The following is a 25,392-nucleotide window of genomic DNA, read 5'->3' as shown; positions in this document are numbered from 1 at the left end:
GTCGACTTTAAAAAAAAAAGGGAAAAGGAAGTTTGATCTCTAAAAGCTAGGAGATTAGATAAAGATTTGTTTATGGTTAATTTAGGAAACAAAATAAATATATATACATATACATATATATCAACATATACATATATATACATGTAAAAAAAATATTTTTATTATGTATATATATACACACAAAAATATACATATACATATATATATATATATATATATATATATATATATATATATATATATATATATATATATATATATATATATATATATATATATATATATATACTAAACCCTAATTACTTAAACCCTAAACCTAATTAATTATTAAACCCTAATTAATTAAACCTAAACCCTAGACATTTATGAAATCCTAGGACATTAATTACTAAACCCTAGTTATTAACTACTACTTTAATTAACTAACGCTAATTAATGAAACCCTAATACTACTTATACTATTAATTAACATGTATACACTATTACTATTACTAATACCTATAACCTACTACTTATATTACAACACATAAAATCATTTTGGGATATGTATTAGAGATGTATAGATCTTCGAACTTTCTTGACGAATGGTTTCTACGAAACTCTAGGCGGAAGGGTTTGAATTTCCGATTTAAAGGGACCTATAGCTCAAGCCCCTAGACCTGAAATGGCCATTTGAAGGGAAAAGGGTGATTGGAAGCTTATCTAATACGGCAAGTATCCTAAAATGGAAAACACTCTTAAAGTAGAAACTTTCTAATTATAGAAACTTACTAAAATAACAACCCTACTAAAAGTGGAAACTTTCTAAAAATGGAAATTTACTAGGAAGAAAACTTAGTAAAACGAACTATACTTAAAACACTATCATACAAAAACACTTACTACTCTTAAATGTCAATAGGTTGACTTTCTGTTCGTTCCAACTTTCTATTCTGAGGAATAATCGTCATCTCTCTCTACTTACTAAGGTGAACTAATAGCCCCACTCTTTATTGCTAGCAAACTTACTTACTTTTATTGGGGTGAGACACATACTGTTTTTACATTTTACACTTTAAACACAAGTACCAACTGCTAAAACTATGCTATACCCGGCTATGTCTGACTAAGTCTCTATAGTGATATTTTTAATTTCTCATTGATTGCATGCTTAATTATTGGGGGTAGGCCTATCGGGAGTAATGTCCCCGATACATTTGACTAAGTCTTTGTATTACTTAATAATGAAATTAAACCGACAAGGACAGACACAACTTGTCATTGGGGCAAACTTGAACGTTTAGTCTAAATATCACGCCTTGGCATAACTTTTTGATCCTGCGGGAGATCAACTTTACAAACTAAATCTTGTGGTCTAAAGCAACGGTCAAACTTATTTGTTAATACTATGAACTTCACTCAACCTTTTTGGTTGACACTTTAGCATGTTTTGTCTTAGGTGCTGTTTGATTCAAGCTTTCTTTCTTACTGCTTATGTGATGCTACTTGGACCTAGGATCAAGAGATATCATATTATTTACTTTTGCATTTGAACATTTACATTTTGTAACGACATTTTATTTTCCGATGCGTACTCTCAATAAAGTTTGATTTTAACATGTAGTATTGTTCTCGTATATTATAATATGTTGGTTAGTTTGATATTAAGTCACATTTCGCCCAGGCCCTAACTGGGGGTGTGATACCAGGAGCCTGATCAGACCCTGAAAACAGAAAGCAAGTGCTCCGGTGGGTTTCTCGATGTTTGATGCTCATCACGGTTCTCATCCTTGATGCGTATAAGCCTCAAGTGTACCACTCTTGATGTTTTAGCATCACTTTAACCAAGGTTTAACCATCAACACACAAAGTTAAGACTAGGAAACAAATAACAACTCATGTACGAGTTTGAGCAATATGATGAACCAAAGTTACATCAATTCCTAGTTTCAACACAATCCCAAGTTCTATTAGGTTATAAACTTTGAATCAAACTAAATAAGCAAGACCTTAAGCTAGAGAGCTTAGATCTTAGCTAAATATTAAAGACCTTAGACTACAAAGTCTAGATCTCATGTTCTTGGTGAAACCCTAAGTCATAACACTTAGACTTTCAACTTTTACACAACCATAAGTTAGGAAACTTAGATCTTGTAAAGTAAGTGATCATAAGCTAATAAGCTTTCTCTTAAACAAAGTAGAAGATCATAAGTTACACAACTTAGATCAACCACAAAAATAAAACCCTAAGCTAGAGAGCTTGGATTCCTAACAACACTTATGAGATCTCAAGCTAGTAAGCTTGCATCTTTTGTTTCTTGAAAAAACAAGTCACAAATCTAAACTACAACAAACAAAAGAAGATCATAAGTTAACAAACTTTGATCTTATCTTAACTTTTTATAGAAACATCAAGCTAGTAAGCTTGTATTTCAAACTTTCTTGAAGATCCATAAAGTAAAGTGTTGGATCTTTAAGTTACATGAAGATCATAAACATGGGTTTTGATCTTTAAGCATAAATAAAGAGATCTTAAGTAAATAGACTTAGATCTAGCAAGATTATGAAGATTCAAAGCTAAGAAGCTTTAATCCATCATGTTCTTGAAAGCTTTTCAAAACAAAGTTTAAATCAACAAAAGTTATGAAGATTCAAGTTACAAAACTTGAATTTTTGTTCATGATGATAATGATTTATGAATTAAAGTTAAGAAAAGAAAGAAAAGAAGTAAGTTTTCAAACTTACAATTTGAGAGAGAATTCTAGAGTGAGAAAGTAAAGAGAAGTGTGTGTTTGAGAAAATGAATGAAGAATGAGAGAAGTGGATGAAGTATTGGTATTTATCAAAGAAAGAAAAGAAAGAAAAACAAAATAAAAATTGGTGGGGATGGGGGTGGTGGACGACGGTCATGGGGGGCAAGGGTGGGAGGGCCATCTTGGCCTTATGTGGTGTGGTGCATGGTGGTAGTACATGGTGATTGTGACATGTTGGGTGGTTTGAGATATCATGCAAGCCTTGGTACATAAGCATGCATAATACTTGTCTTATGCTTTCATGGGCTAAATCTTAATCACATGGGTTAATTAGTCCACTAACTAGCCCACTAAGTTGGGTGGGTTGGGCCATGGAAGTCCATTAAGGTGTTAAGTCCAATAAGATAACTAGTAAGCCTTAGTAAACACTTAAGTATAATTAAGGAACTATAAAACTAAGTAATTGCCATTAATAAGTAACAATTACTTTTACGTAGCCATAATATCCCAATTATGGCAAAAGTTTAACGAGTACCAAGTTCGTAGCTCGCTTTAATCAATAAGTAACACTAACGGTCGTAATTGAAATCAAGGATCACGTTAAGTAACTAAGTATCTAAAAACACTTTGTAAGGCATTAACGAATGTAATTAACATAATTAATGATCCCAAAATATAATCTATCTCAGTACGCACAAGTACGCAATTTCGTGAAAGAAATAAACATAATTAAAAATCGAAAAAGTCGGGTCGTTACACTACTCCTCACCTCAAAATGGTAAATCCGAATGTAGAATTCGTGCGATTAATAACATCATTCGCACCATTCTATCTCACGCTTCCGTCCCACTTTCTTTTTGGCTACATGCCCTACAAATGGCTACATATATTCTAAACATCCTTTCAACCACTCTTCTAAATTACAAATCACCAAAACCATCCACAAACTACAACCTCGTTCTACTCCTTGTGTATTTCTCAGTTACCCTCAAAATCATCGCGGTTATAGATGCTAAAACATAGAATCTAAGAAATTCATCATTTCTCGACACGTCATTTTTGATGAGTCTCAATTTCCATTCACAAAAACTACTTCTACATCACCAGACTATACCATTTTCTCTACTCCACATCCATATTTTCTTACTCCTAGCAACTCTTCTGACCCTTCTAGTTCTTCTCGGCTCAACTCCTCTAGTACATCTTCTAGCCTATCTAACGGTCCACCACCACAGCCCACTAATGTTAATACCACACCTACTTCTGTTGGGTCTCTCAACTCACATTCCACCCATAATACACCTACTGATAATAAGCCACCCACCAATTGTAATGACCCGAAAAATTTCGTCTTATTTTTAACTTAAATCTATAAATGATTTCATAATTCAGACGATAAGCTAAGTCTGTTAAACTGAGCCTCACAATTTTTGAACTATTTTCAAAAATTCATTTAACCTCGACTAATTCCTACAATTCACGAACCATTATTTATAAATAATTATGTATTAATATTAATTTGTTATATTAATATTAATATTATTATTTATCATTATTTATAAGTATTATTACTCTCAATATTATTAATATTATTATTATTAATAATTATTATTTTCATTAATATTATTAGTATTATCACTATTACTAAAATTAATAAAAATTATTATTATTATCTTTATCAATATTATTATTATTAATATCATTAATAACATCATAATCATTATACTTGATATTAATATTATTATTAATATTATAATTTTTGTATTATTAATAATATTAAAAGTATTATTATTATTATTAATATAATTGTAATTATTATTAGTATTATTATAATTAATATATTTATTAATTATTAATAAAATAAAAATAAAAAAAATAAAAAAAGAAATGATGATGCAGATGATTTCAAAATTTGGTATATGTCCATATCTACTTTTAATTTTTATATATTTTATAAAATAAAGCAGTTAGGTATTAGGTATTAGTGATCAAGCTTTATATTTTTTTTTATCCCACTTTTATTTTTTTTATTTTTGTTCTTGATCGTGATTCCAGTCGACACTCATTTGCTATAAAAAATCGATCATATCATCTTTAACAAGCTTCAGTTATTCGATTACTACCTATAAATGATGTTACCCATTATTGCAATTTGCAAAAAAAAAAAAAAAAAATTAAACAGAAAAAGCCATCAACGGCTCGATATCTCTGTTCTTGCTTAATTTTTCAAAAACTTCAAATTCGAATTTAATTCCAAAAAGTAATAATTCAGTTATGTTAGAAATCCTTTACTCAATCTATCTGCAAAATCTCAAATATCAATTCCTTCTATCAAACACGAATTTTTGAGTCAAAGTTTCGGTTTTTAAAAGTCAAACTTTTGTTCATCGAGAAATTCGAGTTTGTTTTGAAGTTTCCAGTTTAATTAATGATCCAGAAAGTTTCAAGGACTGATTTGGAACTTATTTCATTTAGAAATCGTGGTCTAAAACAGTTCAAAATTTCGAATTCGATTTTGAGTGTTCTTCATACCTGCTGCTGCTATTTTTTTTTAAATTTCGATTTCTTTTGATTAAAAACACACCTATTAAGTTTGTTCTGGTTTGAATTACAAGCCTTAAATCAACTTCATTGCTATTGAATTGATTCTGTCGAATTGGATTAAGTGATGATGAAGAAGAAATAGAAATAGACGTATTACGGGTTATATATAATTAAGTGGGGTTTAAATCAGAAAAGCAGTCAGCAGTAGAGTGATGTGGGGTGTTTTGTGTTTAGCGAGAGGTCTTTGGTTCGAGCTCGGTCTGTGGCACTTTTTTTAGAAAAGCTCTTAAGTTAGTTTTATTTATTTATTATTATTATTATTATTATTATTATTATTATTATTATTATTATTATTATTATTATTATTATTATTATTATTATTATTATTATTATTATTATTAGTATTAATATCATTTTGTAATTATTAGTATTATTATTATTAACATAAGTATTATTATTAATATTATCATTATTATAATTATTAATATGATTATCATTATTAGTATTGTTATTATTAAATATTATTGTCATTATTATTATTTTTACAAAAATTATCTTTTTGTTATTATTAAAACTATATTAGTATTATTATTATTATTATTATCATTTTTACTACTAGTATCATTATTATTATTATTATTACTACTATTATTATTGTTATAATTATCATTATTATCAGTATTTTTATTATTAATATTACCATTATAATCAAATACAACTTTTGATTACCAATATTAATATTATTTTTCTAAATACATATTATGTATATAAAAATGTATTTATAAGTAATATTACATATAAGTATGTATTAACCATATTAACAATTTTTGTACAAATATTCATATATAACAAATTAGGTATTTTTAATATAATACTAACCAAATATATATTAATATAACTATATAAATATTTATCATTTTAAATACATATACACAAATTAAATATATATAATATATAATATAAGTTATAATATGTGAAATTGTTCAATTACGATTACATGTTTTAATATATATAAAACTGATATAGGTTCGTGAATCCGAGGTCAACTCTGCACTTGTTCAGTGCCATCATATGCATAATTACTACGAAATACAGTATCGTGAGTTTTCATAGTTCCCTTTTTATATATATTTTTGGGCTGAGAATACATGCAATGTTTTATATCTGTTTTACAAAATAGATACAAGTACTAAACTTAATTCTACGTGGGTTAGAATCACAAATATTCCCCTAGCTTGGTAACGTAATCTATTGGTCTCTGTACCGTAGGCGCAAATCCTATTGATAGATCTATCGGGTTTGACAACCCCATCCGGGCTAGTCGCGTTAGCAGTCAATGGATGTTTAGTACTTCGAGGGTATTTATCGCACTTGATTCGGTGCTCTATAGACATCAGGGGTATTCGTTATTATATTATTATCGTTAAGGCTGTTACCAGGTGCCCATGGTTGTAGAATCTTTTTATTACACTGCGGTGTAAGGATATTTATGGAAACTGAAATCTTGTGATCTATTACTATCATCAAAATCATTAATTATAACAAACCTATGAACTCACTCAACCTCGTGTTGACTTTTTAAGCATGTTTATTCTCAGGTACTTTTTGCTTCCGCTGTAAAACTTTGCTGTTACATAGAAGTCAAGCCAAGCACAAGGACCAGAGTTAACATCGTCGTTAATGGTTTTTGACGGGGTGTTAAAGTTGGTATCAGAGCGTTGGTCTTAGCGAACCAGAATTTGCATTAGTGTGTTTAAGCGGTAGTTGTTAGGATGCATTAGTGAGTCTGGACTTTGACCGTACGTGTTTATTTTAAATTTTACTTATCATTTCTTGCCAGAAAATTTCAACTTATTTTTAAGTCAATTCTCTATATGATTGAATGCTTTCGACCCGATAAGCAAACTTGTTATTATGAGTCTTAAAATTTTGAAAGGTTTTATGAAGTCATTTTATGTGACTAAATTATATTCTAATATTCCTATTTTAGTTATTAAATAAAAAGGTGTGACTATGTGTTTGTATGTTTTTACGTATAACATTTTTATTCGATGAATCGTCTCGGTTTCCAAACCAACGATTAGACTTTCGAGATTTTCAAATCCGAATTTTTTTAATACGATATTCCGATGTCGTATGAGTTAATAAAATATTCCTATGTTTTATTTCTTGAATTATTAATCTTCTAGCGTATTTAATTTGCGTAGCGGTATTTTTCTCGAATCACGCTCGTTTAATTGTTCGGGCCAATTTATAGAATCAAAATTTGATGAGTGGGCCATCTAGGCCATGTTGGCTGAAATTCTCATGGATAACCCAGATTTATAGGGTGCATTAAAGTCTAGTCTACAACCTGACCTATAGCTTTAAAATATTATTACTTGCATTATGCATATACATATCTCTTATTCTGTCACTCCGGGAGGAACTCCCATTGTGATTCACAATATTCTAAAACTCACGCACATTATCATTATAAGATCACCTCGGTTGGTGAAACCAAGGGATGTCACTCATGATTTCTAAAATTCTTGACATTCCTATGTCATCTATCATGGTTTTGTGTATTACGTATGTATTACATGAAATGTTATCTATGATTTTTGAAATTTCTATGTTTGTTACTACTTATACTCAAACGTATATAACCTCCCTGTTATATTACGTAACTATGTGCCCTATATCTTTATGCATTGGTTTGCAAAATGAAAAATGTCATAAAGATTCTCGATACCTCAAAGACATTATAATGTCGTCACTATTCATATTCGTTACTTTCAAAATCCTTGCTTTCTTGTTATTTTTGAACGTTGAACTTTCTTGACAGGTGGCGTCTACGAAACTCTAGAATGGAAGGGTTTGAATTACCGATTTAAAGGATCCTATAGCTCAAGCCCTAGACCTGAATAGGCCATTACGAATTGAAAGTCTTTAATCGAAAGATTATCTGATTACCTACTTATCATTTTTTTTCTCGATACGTCATACTACAATTATTGCATAAATGGAGTATAGACAAATCATATCTTATCATATCTATCCCAATAGACTTTGTCTGACACTTTTCCTAAATTTCCTCCGTAAATTACGGAATCTCTTTGCTATATATAAGTATTCGAGGAGACGGAGATATCATTCAGTATTCAACACCCATCTCATATCGAAAACCCTTTATTCGATCATATAATATGGATTTTTCACTTGATTCCTCGAGCTCCACATGAAGCATAACCGAAACAGTCATCATCAATTCTGGATGGATTGGGGATGGGTTCGTAGTCGACTTAATCAATGGATAAGTGAAGAAGATGATCCTTTTTGCCCACCACATTGCCCTATTGGCGAAGAACCTGAAGCACTTACAGGCGAACCAATCCGGAACACCATTTTCACCCTCATTTCCAGGATATCCCGTCACGAATATATAATATCTAGAATTCTAGATTTTATTTATCCACTTGTCCGAACCGCCAATCATTCCGGTGTGATAGAAGAAGTCACCGAGCTTCGCGCTCGAGTGGTGGCTTTGGAGAACATGGTGCAAAACCTAAGAGCATCAGCAGCATCAGCAGCATAACCAGCACTAACATCACCATCAGTACCACCAACAACATCCGCATCCCACACCTCAACATCACACTCGGTACCTCGAACATAAACATCATACGTCCTATAGATACCAAGGAATATTAGTAATAATGAGTTAAGATGTATTGACTCATTCTTCCTGAAGAATTATATATGTATACTTTATATATATATGGTTTGGAACAATAATAAATCTTTTCGTACTAAGCTATTACGTGTGAATTCTAACTAGTAAATACTACTTAGTTAATTCATATCACTAATATGCTATGATATACATCCTTCATTAACGACTTAACCATCATTAACTACAATCTCTGTTTCAACTCAATAAATTCCATTTCATAATAAACCAAGTGTATTATTTGAATACATGTTTAATTGTATACTTTCATTTTCGATAACATTATTCGTGTAGTGACCCGAACTTTTCCATGTTTATATATATTAAATGAAATTTTTATTTACATGATTAAGTGTTTCCAACATGTTAAGCAATCAAACTTTTTAAGACTTGATTAATTGAAATAGGTTTTATATAGACAATTGACCACCCAAGTTGACCGGCGATTCACGAACGTTAAAACTTGTAAAAACTATATGATGACATATATATGGAGATATATATAGTTAACATGATATTATGATAGGTATGTACCTCATTAAGTATTTTAACAATGAGTTATATACATAAAAATGAGACTATTGAATTAAGAAACTTGAAAACGATATATATAACGATTATCGTTATAACAACGTCATACTAATTACATATGAATCATTTTAAGATTTTGTTACACTATATATAAACATGATAAATGATAAGTAAACATATCATTAAGTATATTAACAATGAACTACATATGTAAAAACAAGACTACTAACCTAAGGATTTCGAAATGAGACATATATGTAACGATTATCGTTGTAACGACATTTAAATGTACATATATCATATTAAGATATATTAATTCATCATATTATTATGATAATATAATAATTTAACATATCATTAGATATAATAAATAATGGGTTAACAACATTTAACAAAATCGTTAACTTAAAGGTTTCAAAACAACATTTACATGTAACGATTAACGATGACTTAACGACTCAGTTAAAATGTATATACATGTAGTGTTTCAATATGTATTCATACACTTTTGAAAGACTTCAATACACTTATCAAAGTACTTATACTTACAAAAATGCTTACAATTACATCCTCATTCATTTTCATCAACAATTCTACTCGTATGCACTCGTATTTGTACTCGTACAATACACAGCTTCTAAACGTATTTACTATTGGTATATACACTCCAATGATCAGCTCTTAGCAGCCCATGTTGATGGAATTCAACATATCAACAAGTTCATAATGTTAACTTGATCATAAAACCCATTCATGTAAAGTTATAACAAGCGGAAGCAAGATAATTAATAAAACAAGTTTATATGTTAAACCATTTTAGATGAATTCCATATTGTTATCAAGTCTTGAAATGATGCTTACATATAACAACAAAGGAAGTAAGATTATACCTCCTCAAGCTAGCTGAGGGTTGTTATCAAGGTTGCAAGATGTTGATGAAGATGATGGAAGTGAGCTTCTAACTTGAAGCCTCAAGCAAGTAATACCCCAAGCAATTAACCCCAACACCTTTCACTATAGTTAGGATTTTATTTGACACTTGATATGAGCTTGAAAAACAAATTTAGAACTCCCTTAGAGTCCCTAAAGACCCACGGCCAGCTGCAGCAGCAGAAAACCTTGTGCAGTTTTTTTTCAAGCTTCAATGTGTAGTTACACTTGAGAGAATAATTCAAACTTTGGTGTGTGAGTTATGCATGCACCTTAGGACTTGTGTAATCTTAAAAGTAACAAATAAGACCAAGCATGGGTGTGTCTTGGAGTCCCAAAAACTGCCCATCATGTTAATATTTTATAACAAGAATGTTTTATAAAAAAAAAACTTGTAATAATTTTATAAAACTTGTATAAAATAAACATGTATTTGTTACTTGCAATAATTTTATAAACCATTTTATAAAATATAACATAACATAATTATTTAAACCTATAAATAATTAAATCCATATCATATATAAATTATCCAAATAATTTATCTCAAGTGATTATAATTTAGAAAACCGATTTTCTAAAGTTCAAGTGTCGCGTATTTATTTAACAATCCAACCATTAAAATAAATACATATAAAGTGTTGGTAAGCTTGTTATTGGGTATGACCCGACTTGGATCATAACATAGTGGCCACGTTAATTTAATATGTCTCTCGGGCATACGAAATACCTTCAATCTCCCACTTTCACGAGAAACATAAGAAATTAATGCAAGTGATGGATACCACCTAACGACCGTCCATCACCCCCAATATGTTATGACATTTGCCATTCAATAACATCATCCCTTTCGAATTCCCATCTCGAATATGAATAGGCGAATCTTTCATTTATCCTTTCATCCTAGATGTCATGTTAAATCCAAGAGACACAGAGTGATCACTCTCTTATAGATTTAACTTTATCAGGCCTTAGACATCTGACTCTCAACGAATTAGAGGGACAAATTCCATCTTGACTACATACGTCCTAGATATATACCTTGCATTATACCTGAGCTCCTCCTTGTGAACTACCATATTTCAAAATAGCGAAGGAAAGAATCAAGGCACAATACTTGGTGAATATCCGAACCCAATATGTATCTCAGGTCAGAGGATACAATGATATTCGCCTTTACTCAAGATTACATGTGATCAACCACAAAGGCTCCATTTAGTAAATCTTAAGGGCGGGTCTTCCAATATTTGTATCCCACAAATATCTATGAACCTTGGTTGCAACCTTGCCCCACATTCATCCCTTGAATGTATACCAATCCAAGTTCATAATAGTCTAAACCTCACATTTGCTCCCACAAATGTGATCGACTACTTAATTTAGAATAATTACTTATTCATGGATAAAATATGCAAAATAGGAACCTGACTCTAGATTAATAAATTAACACCATAATTATACTAATGAGTTCGAACAATTCCGTTCCGATACAATACTTAAAACAGATCATGACCAATCACTAGAATATCGAAGCCCTAATGCACAAACATGTCCAGTATGTTTCGCTCCATGTAAGAGCTTCGTGAGAGGATCCGCTATATTAAGATCTGTGTGAACTTTGCGAATACATATCTTTCCGTTTTCAACTTCATCCCTTATGTAGTTGAATCTCCGCTCAATGTGACGGGTCTTTTGATGAGCACGAGGTTCTTTGATTTGAGCAATCGCACCCTCGTTGTCACAAAAGATCTCAAGAGGGTCCTGAATGGAAGGGACTACTCCTAAGTCGTCGATGAATTTCTTCATCCATGAAGCTTCCTGAGCTGCCAATGAGGCGGCAATGTACTCCGACTCTGTAGTGGATAAAGCAACAACATCCTGTTTTGAACTCTTCCAAGAGACCGCACCTCCATTTAACGTGAAGACATAACCGGACTGTGACCGAGAATCATCTCGATCAGTTTGGAAACTCGTGTCCACGTAACCTTTTACAGCGAGTTCCTCCTCACCAGACCCATATATTAGAAACATATCCTTAGTCCTCCTAAGGTATTTCAATATACTTTTGACAGCAATCCAATGACTATTTCCTGGGTTATTCTGGTATCTACTTGTCAGGCTAAGAGCGCATGACACATCCGGTCTAGTGCATATCATTACATACATGATTGACCCAATAGCAGATGCGTACGGGACTTTCTTCATTCTCTCTTGTTCATCTTTCGTGGTAGGACACTGGGATGAACTGAGAAGCGTTCCCTTTTGAATAGGTACCAAACCTTTCTTAGAGTTCTCCATCTTGAACCTTTTCAAGATCTTTTCAATGTATGCACTTTGATTCAAACCTATCAGTTTCTTGGATCTATCCCTGTAGATCCCAATCCCCAAAACGTATTGTGCTTCTCCAAGATCCTTAATGGAGAAGCATTTACTTAGCCAAGTTTTAACACCTTCCATTGCCGGAATATCATTTCCAAATAACAATATATCATCCACATATAGTACAAGGAACATGATAGTGCTCCCACTAGCTTTCTTGTATACACAAGCTTCATCACCATTTTTAATGAAGCCAAATTTCTTGCCCTCCTCATTAAAACGATGATTCCACATTCTAGATGCTTGTTTCAATCCGTAGATTGACTTCTTTAACTTGCATACCCTTTTGGGATATTTTGGATCAACAAAACCTTCAGGCTGAACCATATAGACATCTTCCTCAAGATGTCCATTTAGGAAAGCGGTCTTGACATCCATTTGCCATATTTCATAATCATAATGAGAAGCAATGGCAAGTAATATCCTAATAGACTTTAGCATTGCCACAGGCGAAAAAGTTTCATCATAGTCAACCCCTTGAGTTTGAGTGAAACCTTTTGCTACAAGTCTAGCTTTATATGTATCCATGTTTCCATGTATGTCGGTTTTCATTTTGAAAAGCCATTTACAATCAACTAGCCTTGAGCCCTAGGTTATTCAACAAGTTCCCAAACTTGGTTGTCATACATGGATTGCATCTCAGCGTTCATGGCTTCCTGCCATTTATCCTTATCAATCCTTGATAAGGCATCTTGGTAGTTTGTTGGTTCATCCAAAACAACCACATAGCAACCATCCATGAGAAACCCATATCTCTCAGGAGGATTACTAATCCTACCAGATCTGCCAACGTCTTGTGTATTTTGATCATCTATTTGATCACTCTTAACATTTTCATGTTGAGTGCTAGTGTCAGCCAATTGTGTATCATCTACTTGATCTTGAACCTCTTCAAGATCTATATTCCTTTCACTATTTCCTTCCATTAGGAACTTAGTTTCAAGGAATTCCGCCTTCCGAGCAACAAATACATTTTGCTCAGATGGATCATAGAAATAGTATCCCATATCATCGTTGGGATATCCTATGAAGATACACTTCGTGGATCGAGCATTCAACTTATTAGGGACGTAACGCTTAGGATAAGCTTCACATCCCCATACCTTTAAGTATGATAGAGATAGAGGTTTTCCAAACCACATCTCATGAGGAGTTCGTTCCACTTTCTTGGTTGGGGCCATATTTAGAATACGAGCCGCAGAGCATAGACAATAACCCCAAAATGATAGAGGCAACGAGCTTCTAGCCATCATAGTTCGAACCATATCCATTAGGGTTCGGTTCCTCCTTTCGGATACACCATTAAGCTGTGGTGTCCCGGGTGGAGTAAGTTGCGAGATAATCCCACAACTTCTAAGATGATCTTGGAAAGCATCGCTTAGGTATTCACCTCCTCTATCGGTACGAAGTACCTTGATTGTCTTATTGAGTTGATTTTGTACTTCGTTTTGATACTCTTTGAATGCTTCAAAAGTTTCATCCTTATGTCTTAACAAGTAGACATATCCGAAACGACTGAAGTCATCAATGAAAGTAACGAAGTATCTTTCACCATTCCTAGCTATGGGCTTAAATGGTCCACATACATCCGAATGTATTAATCCCAATAAGTATTTAGCCCTTACATAGGTCCCTTTGAAAGGTGCTTTAGTCATTTTGCCTTGTAAACAAGATTCACATACATCAAATGAGTCTAGTTCATTTGATTTCAAAAGTCCATTCTTTTGAAGTGTATGCATTCGATTCTTGTTTATGTGACCAAGGCGACAATGCCACAAGTAGGAATCACTCAAATCCCTTTTGAGTTTCTTGGTGTTTGCATGGTATATTGAGCTATTGTATGATGTGTCATCATGAACCAATTCATAAATACCATTCGAAGGCGAAGCCTTAAAATAGAACACATTATCTAAAGAAACATGGATGTCATCATTAATGAAATTAAGATTAAAACCATATTGTTTCAAACGGGATACAGAAATAATGTTTCGTGAAAAATCGGGTGCATACAAAATATTTTTCAAAATAAGCTCCAAACCACTTGGAAGCTTTAAAACAGAGTCTCCATGAGCTTTCACTTGCACCCTTGCTCCATTTCCCATGAAGAGACTTGTTGTTCCCGCATCTTGATCACTTCTTTTGAACCCCTGCAAAGAATTGCAAATATGAGTTCCACATCCTGTGTCTAATACCCATGTATTAGAAGAAGTAATACTAAGCTCAATGTATACCATATATACATTACCTGAGGTTTGCCCTGCATCCCTCTTTTCCTTCAACTCCTTAAGGTAGACCGGGCAGTTGCGTTTCCAGTGACCCATTTCACCGCAACCAAAGCACGGATCTTCCTTGGAGTTAGCTTTTCCGGCAACCTTTTGCTTCTTGTTATTGTTGGTTGGGGTAACCATCTTCCCCTTTCCCTTGCCCTTGCCTTGGTAGGCGGGTCCTTTCCTCTTAGCCGCCTTCAGCTTAGAAGTGTTATTGTTTTTGGACCCGCCTTCATTGATCATAAACATGGGTGAAGCCCTTTTACCCATGCTTGCTTCAGCCATCTTAAGCATGGCATGTAATTCGTCAATGCTCTTATCCCAACCATTCATATTGTAATTCATTACAAATGTGTCAAACCTCTTTGACAAGGAATTAAGGATAAGGTCCGTGGCTAATTCATTAGACATGTTGCAGTTTAGATGGTTTGCTCGATCAATTAGGCTTTTCATCTTAAGGACATAAGATGAAACGGATTAGGAGTCGTCCATCCGACATGCATGAAGCGCTCGAACTGTTTCGAAGCGCTCGACACGAGCTTGTTGAAGGAACATCTCCTTCAACTGTGTGATCATGTCATATGCACTATGATGCTCAAAATCCTTTTGGAGTTCGGGTATCATAGTCCCAAGCATGAGGCAAGAAACTGGCACTGAATCGGTGCAATATTTCTCCCAATAAGCCATGCCTTCCATATCATCCTCATCCGGTTGATCGGGAATGGGGTCTTCCAACACATACGCCCTATCCTCTAGTTTGAGGACGATTCTTAGATTGCGGAACCAATCCATGAAGTTCGTATGGTTGAGTTTTTCCTTTTCGAGAATTGACCTCAACGATAGGTTGTTAAAGTTGATAGGTGCGTTTGGAATGTTGTTGTTATTGGCAGCCATCTACAAAATTTAACAAAGTTGTTTAAGTATTAATTTTAATTTAACAATCAATACCCTTTAAATCCAATTGATATTTATTAAATTTTAGAATCCAACGGTAAACAAATATCGGTTAGGTGACCTTTATCCCGTCATTTGATTTAGCTAGGTAGTCATTATATGACAATTGTAATCCTTTTGCAACTTCTAATTTATGGGATCATGCAATCCTTTTGCATGGCATATTTATCCCATCAACGCCTATTTGTTCATCATGCTTCGGTGACCCTAAGTTCATGATTCCCAAATCAAGGCGTCCTACTTGTGTAAACGTGTAAATTTAACATACAAGTGGTTAGGTAACCTTTATCCCACAAGTGTGCGAAATTCACCTTAATCATATTAGTTTGCTCATAACGGTTAGGTGACCTTTATCCCATTGTGAGTTCCCTAATAATTTTAAGTGTTGCACAAAAGGATGGCGTTTAACTTGTTTACCTTGTTAATAAGGGTTTTAAGTTTTCATTAATTCTAGTTTGAGAAAACTTTTATGCCATACACCAACATGCATTTAGTGTATGGTTTATTTGAAATCCATTTTCAAGTCTTGTAATTTTAGCCAATTACTTAATATAAACCATTTTATATTTATGATCTTTATCATGTTCTTAATAACCGATTATTAATGTCCTTTTGGTCATTTTTAATATAACCATTTAAATTGATGTTTTTCATGTCGTTAATAATGTATTAATTTAACCAATTAAATTGCCATTTTCTAGTTGTTGACTTGTGTGATTAACTTGTAGCATACAAACATACAATCCACATAATCATACAAAACAACCACGCATGCAAAATCATATGTTCACAATCAAGCCATTTTGTTGGACATTTGTTTAGCCGAAAACAAATGCCACCGGTAAAGGGGTTATAACACAAAGTAGGAGATTTTAAATCTCCCACTTAATCTTGCATCCAAATGCTTCTTCATGTGTTCTTCAAGTCTTTATCATCTTCATCATTTTACAAAATATATCCTAATACATTTTGTCTAAAAAAATGAAAATACAACCTAATCTATTTTACATACCCAATATAAAATAAATTACATAACCAAATGAATAATTATTACAAACCAATTGAATGAATTAATATTACATGAAAAATGAATAAATAAACAACCAAACAAGCATGCATTCAAACATAAGGTCAAGGCATTGATTGTGAACATTAATATATCAACAAAATGACCAAAATGGAAGAACCCGAAACCCATTTTGGGTCCTAAACAATTCGGCCAAAACTACAAACCCACCCAAATCCATTAATTTTGCATTTTACTTTCATGCATGTTAGTAGAATGCAAAGTTGATGGATTTTAAAGACCAAATATAAGAAGCATATTTCATAGACCTCGGCTCTAGATACCATTGATGGAATTCAACATATCAACAAGTTCATAATGTTAACTTGATCATAAAACCCATTCATGTAAAGTTATAACAAGCGGAAGCAAGATAATTAATAAAACAAGTTTATATGTTAAACCATTTTAGATGAATTCCATATTGTTATCAAGTCTTGAAATGATGCTTACATATAACAACAAAGGAAGTAAGATTATACCTCCTCAAGCTAGTTGAGGGTTGTTATCAAGGTTGCAAGATGTTGATGAAGATGATGGAAGTGAGCTTCTAACTTGAAGCCTCAAGCAAGTAATACCCCAAGTAATTAACCCCGATACCTTTCACTATAGTTAGGATTTTATTTGACACTTGATATGAGCTTGAAAAAAAAATTTAGAACTCCCTTGGAGTCCCTAAAGACCCACGGCCAGCTGCAGCAGCAGAAAACCTTGTGCAGTTTTTTTTCAAGCTTCAATGTGTAGTTACACTTGAGAGAATAATTCAAACTTTGGTGTGTGAGTTATGCATGCACCTTAGGACTTGTGTAGTCTTAAAAGTAACAAATAAGACCAAGCATGGGTGTGTCTTGGAGTCCCAAAAACTGCCCAACATGTTAATATTTTATAACAAGAATGTTTTATAAAAAAAAACTTGTAATAATTTTATAAAACTTGTATAAAATAAACATGTATTTGTTACTTGCAATAATTTTATAAACCATTTTATAAAATATAACATAACATAATTATTTAAACCTATAAATAATTAAATCCATATCATATATAAATTATCCAAATAATTTATCTCAAGTGATTATAATTTAGAAAACTTATTTTCTAAAGTTCAAGTGTCGCGTATTTATTTAACAATCCAACCGTTAAAATAAATACATATAAAGTGTTGGTAAGCTTGTTATTGGGTATGACCCGACTTGGATCATAACATAGTGGCCACGTTAATTTAATATGTCTCTCGGGCATACGAAATACCTTCACATGTGAGTTACCTAACCATGTGGGAACCATCATTTAGCAACTATCATGAATGATTACACAAAATTACAAACTAATGGAGGCTTTATGAACACCCCATATTCACGTGAAGGAGTACACACACAAACACTTTCATTTTCAATTTTTCTTGAATCAAACTCATCTCTCTCAAGTGTTCTTCCATTGTTTTAAGTGTTCTTCATCATCTTCATCAAAATCTAGCTCAATCTAGTTCATAAATCCATAAATAAACCAAGTTATAAAACAACTACTCAAGAACACACCAACAACACTTCCAAGTTTGCTAGCTTACTTCCAATCTTGCAAATCCACTTTGAGTGATAATTCAACCTCAAGAAATCTTTCTTATTTACAGTAAGATATCTTTTTAATATAAGGTAATACTCATATTCAAACTTTGATTCAATTTCTATAACTTTAACAATCTTATTTCGAGTTGAAATCTTACTTGAACTTGTTTTCGTGTCATGATTTTGCTTCAAGAACTTTCAAGCCATCCAAGGATCCTTTGAAGCTAGATCTATTTTTCTCATTTCCAGTAGGTTTATCCACAAAACTTGAGGTAGTAATGATTTTCATAACATCATTCGATTCATATATATAAAACTACCTTATTCGAAGGTTTAAACTTGTAATCACTAGAACATAGTTTAGTTAATTCTAAACTTGTTCGCAAACAAAAGTTAATCCTTCTAACTTGAATTTTAAAATCAACTAAACACATGTTCTATATCTATATGATATGCTAACTTAATGATTTAAAACCTGAAAACACGAAAAACACCGTAAAATCGGATATACGCCGTCGTAGTAACACCGCGGGCTGTTTTGGGTTAGTTAATTAAAAACTATGATAAACTTTGATTTAAAAGTTGTTATTCTGTTAAATTGATTTTTCTTATGAACATGAAACTATATCCAAAAATCATGGTTAAACTCAAAGTGAAAGTATGTTTTCCAAATGGTCATCTAGACGTCGTTCTTTCGACTGAAATGACTACCTTTACAAAAATGACTTGTAACCTGTATTTCTGACTATAAACTTATACTTTTTCTATTTAGATTCATAAACTTAAGTTCAATATGAAACCATAGCAACTTGAATCACTCAAAACGGATTTAAAATGAAGAATTTATGGGTAAAACAAGATTGGATAATTTTGCTTGTTGTAGCTACGTGAAAATTGGTAACAAATCTATATTAATCATATCCTAGCTAACTCATATTGTATTATACATGTATTCCAACATATATTGGGATACCATAGACACGAATACAATGTTTTGACATATCATATCGACTCATCTATATATATATTTCGGAACAACCATAGACACTCTATATGCAGTAATGTTGGAGTTAGCTATACAGGGTTGAGGTTGATTCCAAAATATTATATATACTTTGAGTTGTGATCTAGCCTGGGACTTGTATACATGAAGTCGTGGATTGATTCGAGATAAAATATATTTCTTTATTTCTGTACATCTAACTGTGGACAACTAGTTGTAGGTTACTAACGAGGACTGCTGACTTAACACACCCAAATCATTAAAACGTAATAAAAATGTTATAATTATATTTTGATCATACTTTGATATATATGTTATAGGTTCGTGAATCAACCCGTGGCCAAGTCTTACTTCCCGACGAAGTAAAAATCTGTGAAAGTGAGTTATAGTCCCACTTTTTAAATCTAACATTTTTGGGATGAGAATACATGCAGTTTTATAAATGTTTTACAAAATAGACACAAGTACGTGAAACTACATTCTATGGTTGAATTATTAAACCGAATATGCCCCTTTTTAGTCTGGTAATCTAAGAATTAGGGAACAGACACCCTAATTGACGCGAATCCTAAAGATAGATCTATTGGGCCCCACAAGCCCCATCCAAAGTACCGGATGCTTTAGTACTTCGAATTTATCATGTCCGAAGGGAGTCCCAGAATGATAGGGGATATTCTATATGCATCTTGTTAAGGTCGGTTACCAGGTGTTCACCATATGAATGATTTTTATCTCTATGTATGAGATGTATATTGAAATATGAAATCTTGTGGTCTATTATTACGATTTGATAAATATATAGGTTAAACCTATAACTCACCAATATTTTTATTGACGTTTAAAGCATGTTTATTCTCAGGTAATTATTAAGAGCTTCCGCTGTTGCATGCTAAAATATGGACAAGATTTGGTGTCAGCATGCTTGTATAATATTGTTTAAAACTGCATTCGAGATTTACTTTGTTGTAACATATTAATATTGTAAACCAATATGTATTGGTAGTGTGTAAGTGTGATATTTTTAGATTATCATTTCTGGATAATCTAGGTGGTGTCCTTTTAACCTTGTCGATAAAATAAAGGTTATGGTTTGTTTTAAAAACGAATGCAGTCTTTGAAAAACGTCTCATATAGAGGTCAAAACCTCGCAACAAAATCAATTAATATGGAACGTTTATAATCAATATGAACGGGACATTTCAATTCGTGCCTTGCGAAGTTCACAAGGATTCCATGAACATCAGCATCATTCACCGAGGAAATAACAATAAACGATGAAGTATTGATTCATAACTTCATTGGAGAAATATTCCTCGACGATTATGTAATCTATAAGGTTGTGGAGATTATTTATTCTTGTTTTAACTGTGAATCAAATGAGTTTAAAATTATATTAACTCATTAAATCAATGATTACATCTAAAGGAAAATATATATGTACGTATATTTTCATAAAGATTGTAATTAAATATTCTGTTGTACAAACTGTTGATGGTGAAAATATTTTAACGGGTGGGTAATACCCAAGAAATATTTAGATTTCACATTAATATGTTACACCGTACAATTCTGATTCAACAGTCATTAACTATACCACTTACATCCACAGATATATGTAGCTGTTCACCAAAGAACAACCAATTTCATACAAATTCAATTTCATATTCTGATTTAACAGGTGACATCACTCTTAGATCTCTACATTTTTCAAAGCTATACTTTGACTTCAAAACTGTGCTAGAACATCACTTCTATTCATAAAACCCAGAGAAAAATATTTGCATCATTCAAAATTCACAACGAATTCATCTTAAACATCATATGTATCTTGACGATTACCATCTGTGTTCAAACTCTTCAAAATTCTTGAACACACCTCGGATTGATAGCCAATGATTCAGATATGTTAACGTTGTGAATGCTGATGAAGCCGCAAAAGCCATAGATGGTCTTAATGGCCAAAAGCTTGATAATAAAGAATGGAGTGTTGGAAACTCTCAATAGAAGATTTGGAACTGGAAAACGGATTAAGCAAACCATGAAGGAGGCTGTGGATAAATCACAAGGACTAAACCTGTATTCAAAGAATCCAGATGATTCAATATCTGCTGAAATCCTTAGCGAATACCTTGCTCCTTACTTATCTTAAATTCTTACGGAAGAATTTTCTTCATTCTTGGAAATTTCAAGATATCATCGTATCTTTCATTATAAATATCTTCGATATTTCTGAAGATATCTTCATACCTACGAATTCTGGACCATTACTTACTTAACAAAAGCATGAAGCTTCGAAAAATAAATAGGAGTATAAATCACAGCAAATAGGAGAGATCATTAACCCTGGATGTCGATAATTATGGAAAGACAGATGCATGGAAGGATTATGAAAACCACTACCCCAAGAGCGAAGTAGAAGTAAACTGATTCCTCCTGTGGGAGTTAGAATTGGAGAATGATTGTTGCGATAGTCAGAATAAGATCAAGGATCAGAACTAGATTAAGCATTTTCACAATCTTTGGAAGTATGAATCGAGAAAGAAAGTATAGAAGTGGTGAAGGTAGTGTAACGGAAGAAGCCAATTTATAGCGAAATTCCAGACACAGCAATCGAGGCAATTCACCGCATTTAATTAAAGAAAATCATAATTTCCTTAATTACCGGAGAATCAAATCTTATAAAGATTACGAAGATTTCTTTAAATCCCTTGAATTCCGAAAATCAATCGTGACTACGTCAAAAGTTAAGGCGAACATTTAATTTCCTCATTTCAATCTTTTACGATAACTTCGTTTATACTCTTCCTATAATCGAATCATTTTTTCCATATTATTCAAAGGTGATAAAACTCTATTTATTATTATTATTAATATTATTATTATTGTCATTTATATTAGTATAAATATCATTTTGTAATTGTTAGTATTATTATTATTAACATAAGTATTATTATTAATATTATCATTATTATAATTATTAATATGATTATCATTATTAGTATTGTTATTATTAAATATTATTGTCATTATTATTATTTTTACAAAAATTATCTTTTTGTTATTATTAAAACTATATTATTATTATTATTATTATTATTATTATTATTATTATTATTATTATTATTATTATTATTATTATTATTATTATTATTATTATTATCATTTTTACTACTAGTATCATTTTTATTAGTATTACTACTATTATTATTGTTATAATTATCATTATTATCAGTATTTTTATTATTAATATTACCATTATAATCAAATACAACTTTTGATTACCAATATTAATATTATTTTACTAAATAAATATTATGTATATAAAAAAGTATTTATAAGTAATATTACATATAAGTATGTATTAACCATATTAACAATTTTTATACAAATATTCGTATATAACAAATTAGGTAATTTTAATATAATACTAACCAAATATATATTAATATAACAATATAAATATTTATCATTTTAAATACATATACACAAATTAAATATATATAATATATAATATAAGTTATAATATGTGAAATTGTTCAATTACGATTACATGTTTTAATATATATAAAAACTGATATAGGTTCGTGAATCCGAGGTCAACTCTGCACTTGTTCAGTGCCATCATATGCGTAATTACTACGAAATACAGTATCGTGAGTTTTCATAGTTCCCTTTTTATATATATTTTTGGGCTGAGAATACATGCAATGTTTTATATCTGTTTTACAAAATAGATACAAGTACTAAACTTAATTCTATGTGGGTTAGAATCACAAATATTCCCCTAGCTTGGTAACGTAATCTATTGGTCTCTGTACCGTGGGCGAATCCTATTGATAGATCTATCGGGTTTGACAACCCCATCCGGGCTAGTCGCGCTAGCAGTCAACGGATGTTTAGTACTTCGAGAGTATTTATCGCACTTGATTCGGTGCTCTATAGACATCAGGGGTATTCATTATTATATTATTATCGTTAAGGCTGTTACCAGGTGCCCATGGTTGTAGAATCTTATTATTACACTGCGGTGTAAGGATATTTATGGAAACTGAAATCTTGTGATCTATTATTATCATCAAAATCATTAATTATGACAAACCTATGAACCCACTCAACCTCGTGTTGACTTTTTAAGCATGTTTATTCTCAGGTACTTTTTGCTTCCGCTGTAAAACTTTGCTGTTACATAGAAGTCAAACCAAGCACTGGGACCAGAGTTAACATCGCCGTTAATGGTTTTTGACGGGGTGTTAAACCAATCAACATACTACATCTTCATTTCCTACTTCAAACTCACATTCAGAAGACTTCTCTTCACAATCAGCGACTTCCACCACTAATCCTCCTGCTCATTTCGAACACTCTCCTCAACCTACTCGTACAATTCACACTCGTAGCATGTTCGGTATCCATAAACCTAAAATACCATTCAATCTCTCCTCTACTACTCCTATTCTCCTCTTCCTCGTACACCAAAAGACCCTATCTCTGACCCTCATTGGAATATGGCCATGGTTGATGAATATAAAGCCTTAATGGACAATAATACTTAGGTACTTGTTCCGCGATCAACTGAGATGACTATAATTCGAAGTATGTGGATATTTCGACATAAATTAAACTCTGATGGTTCACTTGAATGTTATAAAGCCAGTTTGGTAGGTGATGGACGATCACAAACGGTTGGAGTTGATTGCTATGAAACATTTAGTCCGGTCATGGCAAATTGAACGAAAATGTTTACATGCATCAACCCTATGGTTTTCATGATCCATCTAAACCCGATCATGTTTTTCTCCTCAAACGTTCTTTATACGGATTAAAACAGGCTCCTCGTGCGTGGTAACAACAGTTTGCGACTTATGCCGAGTCTATTGGTTTTATACATAGCCGATCCGACAACTCACTTTTTTTTATCATCATGGTCGACATACGGCATATCTTCTCTTGTACGTCGACGACATTGTATTAGTTACATCATCAACAGAACTCCGTACGTCTTTATTGTCTTTACTTGCTCGTGAATTCGCCATGAAAGACCTTGGATCACTTAGTTATTTTTTGGGAATCGCTGTTACTCGCAATGAACATGGGTTATTTTTAAGTCAACAAACGTATGCTCAAGATGTCATCTCACGAGCTGGAATGTCGTCATCTAATCCCATCAAAACACCCGTTGATACTAACAGTAAACTGATTACATCCGGCACACCCTACGCCAATCCAACCGAGTTCTGTAGCCTTGCTGGGGCATTGCAATATCTCACATTTACTAGGCCCGATATCTCGTATGCGGTTCAGCAAATATGTCTCCACATGCACGACCCGAAGGTTAGACATATACAGGCCTTGAGTCGTATATTACGCTATTTGCAGGGCACTCTTTCGTTTGGTTTACAACTCACCCGATCCTCACTCTCATCATTGGTTTCCTACACGGATGCGGATTGGGGAGGTTGTCCGGATACACGAAGATCAACGTCGGGTTATTGTGTGTTTCTTGGTAATAATTTAGTTTCATGCTCTGCTAAGCGTCAACCAACCGTTTCTCGTTCAAGTGTCGAAGCTGAATACAGAGGCGTTGCCAATGTTGTTTCTAAATTATGTTGGCTACGAAATCTTCTTTTAGAATTGCATTGTCCAATCTCCAAGGCGACAATAGTATTTTGTGAAGTGCTATTTATTTATCTGGCAATCCGGTTCAACACC

Source organism: Rutidosis leptorrhynchoides, chromosome 3, assembly GCF_046630445.1.
Source record: "Rutidosis leptorrhynchoides isolate AG116_Rl617_1_P2 chromosome 3, CSIRO_AGI_Rlap_v1, whole genome shotgun sequence".
In the NCBI taxonomy this organism is placed as follows: domain Eukaryota; kingdom Viridiplantae; phylum Streptophyta; class Magnoliopsida; order Asterales; family Asteraceae; genus Rutidosis; species Rutidosis leptorrhynchoides.
The sequence above is the reverse complement of the archived record's forward strand: the minus strand, read 5'-3'. Positions refer to the sequence as shown.